The following is a 6,200-nucleotide window of genomic DNA, read 5'->3' on the forward strand; positions in this document are numbered from 1 at the left end:
GTTTTCCTGAGAAACTATTTTGTAGATAATAATATGTAAAACGATAACCATTGATAATTTCCTACCATTTTGTCTGTAATTTGCTAAGTCCCCCCTATTATTATGTTATCCTTCTTTTATTCTTTAAAATAAAAAAAGAATAAAATTCAAAAATTTGGCATGTCTAAGTTATGTCAGACCAAACCAGGACGCAAGCTTATTGGACACGGCACCCCTAGCAAACAACACAACCCTGCTCCAGATCACATAAGACATAGGCCGGGAATTCTAGAGAAATGACCAAAAGACACTGCTTTTATGCTTCATAGACACAGAAGGGTGAGTCTGTGAAGGAATGACATTAAAAATAGGCACCAGCACTGGGCACAGTGCTGCCCCCCTGACCTGCCATCCCGGAGACCACCTGATGAATATGGCGCAGGCCCCACAGGCTGTGAACTCGGCTCTGTCGCCTTCTGTCAGCTTAGCGCCACCTCCCTGCTCAGTGTGACCCACTTGAGCTGACTGCGGTCCAGACTCAGGCTTTGAACCAACCCTGTGCTGTTGACAGTCACTCACGTCCCAAGGAAGCAGCCCCACCTGGCCCGTGACCTCACCCAACCGCCTGTGGTGACTTCCCTCTTCGCCTTGGCTTCCAGTCCTTCTTCTTCAAATCCTGCAGCCACTGTGAACGTTTCTCAGGATTCTCTAACCTTTAATTGTGGGAGGTAAGAGGTGGAAGGTGTGCGACAGGTGCTCTAGATATTAGTAATCAACTCCTAATTAAGATTGCCCAGCTCGAGGGCTACCAAGTGAACTCAGTGCTCCGCCTGACAAGCAACAAAACCAATGTAGCTCGTGACTTTGACTGTGCTTCAGTAAATCCTGACACTGTGGGAAGACCCAAGTGTGCAGTTACTATGTTACTAGCACAGCTCACCTACAATGCCCATGTACATGTAAGGAGTAAAATCTGTATACTTTTCTCTTGTTAATCACCACTTGGCATTAACTGAGTTCTTAGACCTACCCAAAGAGTCACACAAAAATTAAGGGAGTGAAGGATAGTGACACATGCATGTAATCCCAGCTACTCAGGAGGCTGGGACAGGAGGGTCACAGAGCCCAAGGAAGTTCTACAAATGACACTCCTTGGGTCATATAGCCATCTGTTAAACAAGTCATTGTTGCCACACAAATGCAATACCATGGCTGGCCAGGCCTGGTTTATGCACCCAGGCTTATGGGCATGGGTTGAAAGTCCATGAACATTAAAACAGGAATGGAATAACTTTCTTGGTAAGCAAGAAAATATCACAAGTGTACAAGTTTAAATTAAGACAATGCCAGCGCTGATGGGGTTCAAGATGAGGAGCCCATGGCTGACTCTAAGGCTTTTGGTTTAGAAAACTGGGTAGATGAGTGCCATCCCCTACGAAAGATAAGTCAGGCCAGGGGCATCAGCACATCCCTGTAATCCCAGCTACTTGGGAGGCTAAGGCGGGAGGATCCCAAGTTTGAGGTCAGCCTGAGCAAAATAGAGAAACAAATGAATGAAGAAAGACTTCAGGCTGGGGGCAGGTAATGGTGCAAGACTGAGGAGAGTTTAAGACGTGAAATGATGGACCAACCACAGAGACACGTCCAGTGCAGATGTCTAGACTTAGAGGCCTAACTCAACAGAAAAATAAAAGCTAGAGACATAAATTTAGGACTTTTTGTCATGTGAAAGACAGATAATGTCATGTTGTTTCCAAGCATAGGTCCAGAAGATCACCCCACAGAAAAGCCAAGGTCTGAGGCAAGTGTTGGGGAAAAGAAGTGTTCCACACAGAGGCCAAAGTATGGACCAGTGGGATCTCACAATCAAATTCCAGGTATGGGAAAGGAACAGTGAGGGAGAGAAAAGAGCAAATCAAGGGAGAAATACTCATGTTCTTTGGGGGGAAGGGTAGAGGCCTTGCGGGAACTCAAGGTTTGCAGTCTTGGTTGCTGGAGTCTTCAGCCCTGAAGGGGAAAGGAGAGATTAGGTGTCTCAGACACTCCTCGCTGATGGGACAAGATACCTAACCGCTGCAGTCTGAAGGAAGAGAGCTTTACTTGGCTCTTGTTTCAGAAGGTTCCATCCATGTTGGACGGCCTGGGGGAGAATGCTGAGCCCATCGTGGCCAGGAAGCAGAGTGAGGAGCAGGAGAAAGGAAATATCCAGCAATTTGGCTGCTGTTTACTCACCTTTCTGAAAGCTTCGTTTTGAACTGTCACGCAATTTATACTCCAACCAAATACATGACAACTGATGGACAGCTTGCATCATTCTGTGGCTGTGGTAGCCTTCGGCAATATATGCCAAGTGAACCTTCCAGACATGGTATAAAAACACATGTCCTGGTAGATGAGAAGACGTTTTACACCTTGAGTTTAGAAATTTATCCTGGAACTCTGCCACCAAGTCTGTATGCATACAGTAATAAACTGTATGACTTTGTCAGCAAACTATTTCAAAAAGTAACTGAAATGTCACATTTGACAATTGGTTCACTAGCTACCCATTGATACAGTGATCCCTCACCTATGGCAGGAGTTAGTTCCAGAGACCCCCTACAATAGGTGAAATTCCACAAAGTAGTGGCGTTATATTTATTTTATTATTTATATATATTTTAAGGCTTTACAAACCCTCCCCACACTCCTATAAGCCTTTCTCACTCTCTTATTAACCTTTCCCACATTCTTATAAACACTTCATATGCTCTTAAACACTTTCTACACTCTTAAACCTACATAATTTTAACAACATGTGAAACTCTATGTGGGTACTTGATGTGAAGCAGACAAGGAGAGATGCTGAATGTATGGGCACAGTACAGGAGAGCAAACAGACCGATGCTGCGGTCACTGAGCCAATCAGCCCCAGGATACAGAACACAGTGCTGTGATTGGTCGCCTTCCAGTCCATCAGCCAATAGTGTGCCGGGTACAGTCTCACGCTGGCAAACTTGCCCGAGCGGTAGTGGCCTACTGCATTTCCATTGTGTACAGTACGGTATTCATCCACTGATGAAATACATACTGTATTTTATTTTGATTTAATATTCTTTTAATATGTCTGAATTAACGTTTTTATGTTGATTTAAACATTTTAGGCAAAAATAATTAAAATCATAAATGTTATATAAATACCCATATACTGCAAAACACCATGATATAGTGAAAACGCTGCAATACAGAATTAGATATATTTTTTTAAAACCTGTGATACAGTGAAGCTGCAATAAGTGACCCCCGATATAGCAAGGGATGATGGTATTTCATTTGCTAAAATAACACTAGTTTGCCAGCACAGGAACAATTCTCAAGAACAAAACCAGAGATTCTTGAAAAAAATGTTTCGAGTTCACAGCAGAGAAATGTATAATACAATCTTTGCACTTCAGAAAGACATAACCTTGGCCTCCTATATGGTGAAGAAAAACAAAGTAATATTGATACTGTCAACATTACACCATGATGATAAGATTGATAGTGAAGCCAGGTCTGGTGGATCATGCCGATAATCCCAGTTCTTGGGAGGCTGAGGCAGGAGAATCCTGTGAGTTCCAGGTCAGCTTGTGCTACAGAGTGAGTTCAAAGCCAGCCTGGACTACATAATGAGACTTTGTCTCAAACAACCACAACAACAACAAGATTTACAGTGATTCCTGGGGCTGGGGATTTAGCTTAGCGGCAAAAGCGCCTGCCTGGCAAGCGCAAGGTCGTGAGTTCGGTTCCCGGTACCGGAGAAAAACCAAAAAAAAAAAAAAAATACAGTGATTCCTCAACATAAATGAAGCGAGAATTGGTCACATTTTACAACAAAATGAAAGGTGGAGGAGTAGATGTTGTCCATGAGTTATGCAGCAACTAAGATATCCTCAAACACAAAGAGTTGGCCGATGGTTATGTTTTGCTCAGTCCTAAACACGTGAGGCATAAACATTTTCATAGTTTACAAAGAAAATAACATGCACAGGATATCATGGGGAAATTTTCTTAGAGGACTGGGACTTGAACTGATAAATGATCAAGGAAGAATAGTATGTATCTGCCCAAAGAACTCTGCAAAGGAATTCTGGGGCAAACCTGTGACTCATCAGAAGCACCTCCTCGAAAACAGGAAGACCAACCAGATGTCAAGTATGTCCTACCAAAGAAGACAGGAAAAGAAAAAGCACACATGTGCTATCAGTGTTAGTGAGACTTTTGTGTGGAACGTGCCATTCTCATGTGTGAAAACTGCGTTAGGTGTAATAATTGAAGTAAAGATATATTTTTGTGGTAGAGTTCTATTTGTATTTTCAGTGTAGTTCATATAGGAATTTGTTTCTATGATCAAGGAAGAATAGTATGTATCTGCCCAAAGAACTCTGCAAAGGAATTCTGGGGCAAACCGGTGACTCATCAGAAGCACCTCCTCGAAAACAGAAAGACCAACCAGATGTCAAGTATGTCCTACCAAAAAAGACAGGAAAAGATGTTTGGAAAGAAGACAGTTGATGCTGAAAATGTTGATGTTTATTCTAAATACTTAGTACATTTATTTTATTTCATGGATATTTTATTATCCTGCTCAGTACACATTGTATACTATAATAACCTCCTGACAAAACAAGGAAACTAGAGAGATGTCAAGTACATCTTGCCAAAAAGACAGAAAAACAGAACACACATGCTACCAGTGTAAGCGATACCCAAGTATGGAACATGGTGTTTTCAAGTATGAACAATGCCTTAGATGTGATAATTGAAGTAAAGATTTTGTGGTAGGGTCTTATTTGTACTTTCATTATAGTTCACATAGGAATTCATTTCTGTTTTAGATTTTATAAGCAAATAAACAATTGATGTTGAAAATGTTCTAAACTCTCTTTGCATACTAAAAATTTAATATTTTATTTTTGTTGATATTTTATTTTCCTGTTAAGTACACATTGTATACTATAATAAAACTCATAAAATTAAATAATTCATCAGTAGAAATACTCCTAAAAAATAAATGTGGGTGTTGTACATCCACTTCAAGCTTCTTCTTTGGAAACTTAACACGACCCCCAGAGGGATAAATTCACCATCCTTAAATGATTTTGACCTTCTTCAGTTAGATTTGTTACTGTACATAGAATCCATTTGCGCTGAAATTTTTTAAAAAATTGTTCAGGTGACAGATTTTTTTTCAGTCCCACTTTTTATCTTTCAAAACATCCTATGATATCCATTGAATGTGGCAACAAGTTTTTGTTTGTTTTTTGATTTTTTGGGTACCGGGAGTCGAACTCAGGACCTCATACTTGCCAGGCAGACACTTCGACGCTTCGACACTGAGCTATATCCCCGGCCCAGCAATACATATGATGTTTTTTCAGATTGTAAATTTTTAAGATTGACATAATTTCCCTACAAAAAGTATGTGCCTTATTACTCATCTTGACTAACATTTTGTTAAACATTTTCCTTCTGCCATAATTTTTTCTTTTTTTTTTTTTGGGGGGGGGTTTTTTTTTTTTTTTTTTTTGAGATGTTGAAGCTGTGCTGGAATTTAAATTTTAAAACACCAGTAAATAAGCAAACTTTGCCCCAGTGTGGTGGTACACACCTGTAATCACAGCACCGAGAAGACTGAGTCAGCAGGATCCCTGCGAGTTGGAAACCACAAACTGAGTTGAAGGTCAGCCTGAACTGCATAGTAAAACCCTGTCCCAAAAATAAAAGAAAATCTTGTTTCTAGTATAAGGGAGGCTGAGTAATTATGACAATATTGAAATCAAAAAACTATTTGATACGTCTTTGTACTTTCTATACAACTCTCAAAAACGAGATTGGGGCGGGTCTCCGGGGAACTGACACAGCTGGGGGCAGGGCCCCGCGAGGCGTGACGTACTGGGGCGGGGCCACGGTAGGCGGGGCTTTGCCAGGGACTGGGTTGCGCGGAAAGGACGGTGCGGGGGGCGTGGTCTGCAGGACTTCCACAACTGCGTAGTGCGCAGGCGTGCGCAGACCGCCCGGGGGGGAGGGGCGGTTGCGGCGGCGGTTGGCCGGCTGAATTAAGGGCTACGCCGGCTCCAGCCTTGGGAGGTGGCGGGACGGCCTGGTGGGTGCAGCCCGCGGCGGGACCGGGACCGGACGAGGACGAGGGGCCCGGGACGAGGACGGGCGTCCGGGGAAGCCAGGCCGGCGGGCGGGACGCG

At 42.6% G+C, this 6,200-nt stretch overlaps 1 protein-coding gene and 1 long non-coding RNA gene across 2 annotated transcripts in view; both read left to right on the forward strand.

Moving 5' to 3' along the window:
• Window positions 1–1,174: 1,174 nt before the first annotated feature.
• Window positions 1,175–2,421, forward strand: LOC106147018. The gene is made up of 3 exons (XR_001231718.1): window positions 1,175–1,278; window positions 1,743–1,856; window positions 2,096–2,421. It is a non-coding gene; the product is annotated as an uncharacterized LOC106147018 (long non-coding RNA).
• A 3,685-nt stretch (window positions 2,422–6,106) lies between these two features.
• The window catches only part of LOC106147019 (isoaspartyl peptidase/L-asparaginase-like), a gene marked incomplete in the record, with an annotated part of 8,959 nt that continues 8,865 nt past the window's right edge, over window positions 6,107–6,200 (forward strand). Inside the window, 1 exon segment of the mRNA XM_013506512.1 lies at window positions 6,107–6,200.

The sequence above is a fragment of the Chinchilla lanigera genome, unplaced genomic scaffold (assembly GCF_000276665.1).
Source record: "Chinchilla lanigera isolate Chin_1 unplaced genomic scaffold, ChiLan1.0 scaffold00110, whole genome shotgun sequence".
NCBI classification, from domain to species: Eukaryota; Metazoa; Chordata; class Mammalia; order Rodentia; family Chinchillidae; genus Chinchilla; species Chinchilla lanigera.